Here is a 1,938-nt window from a genome sequence, read left to right on the forward strand (position 1 = left end):
ATGCATGGCAAATGCCTCCTTTTATAGGCCAAAATTGGAAACTATTGATTTGATGACTAATTGATGAGTGGGTGACCAACTCTTGAATTGGTGACAATCCTTATCTTCGATTGTCTGCCCAAAACGTCATTGATAATGTCAGAAATAAAACCACTTGAAAACATGAAAATTGTAGGAAATTATCTCAGCTTTTTAGAAAAAAAATCAGAGGTCATTTAAACTTCTAGAACTCCAGATATGGGCCACACCTTGAATAGTGTTCGGGTTGTAGGATAGATTCAGACTTCTTCATTGTTGCTATAAGTTGTAGGCCTATGTCTTACGTTACATTCATATAAAGTACACTTAAATCCAAGATTGACAGCTCTGGATATGACTTAATTACCGAATAGTGTTCTGGTTTAGACTGCACTGACATCTCTTTTCTAAATTTAGCCATCTCTTTGTCCTTTCAATTTTAGTTTTTAAACTCATCAATCAATCCTTTTTCAAGTGCAAAATGATGATATAAAACCTTGATAAAAATACACTTTTAAGTTTTAATCAGTAGGCCAATAAAATTCACGTTATAAGATTTTTGCAGCCATCTTTTTTTTATAAGAAATGATCCAAACATGCCTTACAATGACAAAATTTAATAATATTACTAACCTCATTATCGGGAATCCATCTTTAAAATATTTCATCAGGACAATATTTGAATAAGTAAGCACCATCCCAATAAAATTTTTGCACTTTGCTCAAAAACTTTCTGTTATCTTGGTTATCCAAGTAAGTTGGCAAAAATCCTGAAGCAAGAAAATTGATATTTTTAGCAAACCAAGGAATTGAACTAAGAGAAAGTAAAGATTTATCAGGAAAGTACTCATCGATTGGTGTGATCTCAAATGTAAAATTTATTGTTACTCTTCATAAAAGATTCATATCAACATTTTTTGTGTGTTTTTTATCTATGATTTCTTCCTGAGAATAAATCATTTGCAAATCTTCAGATTTACCCAACTTTTTTTTATTTAAAATAGATTCAGGTTGATCATAAACTAATTATTCAATATGATTTATATCTTGTAAATCGTTATCATCTCCAAGTTGCTTGTAAATGTTAATAATATTCATCTCTAATGTCATGTTTTTAAATGATAGCTTCATCAGTCCATTCCTACAATTAATCAATACGTTAGAAATTGTAAAAAACCGACATCCTAAAATAATAAGAAATGAATTACATGCTTTAATAGGGTGTATATCCAAAACAATAAAATCCACAGGATAAATAAATTTATTGACTTGTACTAACACATCTTCAACTATTCGTCTAGGTACATTTACAGATCTGTCAGCAAGTAAGAGAGTTACAGAAGTTGGTTTTAACTCACCTAGATTGAGACTTTAAAAAACTGAATATGGAAGTAAATTCACACTAGCTCCAAGATTAAGTAAGGCTCTTTCAATTTTATGTTTTCCAATAAAGTAAGAAATTATGGGACAACCAGAGCCTTTATATTGCAAAGCATTATTGTTATGAAGAATGACACTTATTTGTTTGGCTAAAAAGGTTTTCTTTTTTACATTTAGTTTTCTATTCACAAAGCACAGATCTTTCAAAAATTTAGCATAAGAAGGAACTTGTTTAGTAACATCGAGCAAAGGTGTATTGATCCTTATCTGTTTGAAAGTTTTAAATATTTCAGAGTTGTGATTGACTTTTTTTAGTTTGGTTATGGGATGAGGAACTAGAAATGTTGGTAGGGAATTAGTCTTTTCTTTGCAATTTTCAAATTCAATCGCTTCCTTACCCTTAGAGATTGACTCATCATCTTTCTCATAAGGTTCAAGAGTAGGTTTTTCGTTAATTTTACCACTGTGAAGAGTAGTGATTGATTTGACTTGATCCATATATTGGCTTCCAGAACTACTTGCATTTGCATTGTATTGCCC

Source organism: Populus euphratica, unplaced genomic scaffold (genome assembly GCF_000495115.2).
Source record: "Populus euphratica unplaced genomic scaffold, PopEup_1.0 scaffold70.1, whole genome shotgun sequence".
Lineage (NCBI taxonomy): Eukaryota > Viridiplantae > Streptophyta > Magnoliopsida > Malpighiales > Salicaceae > Populus > Populus euphratica.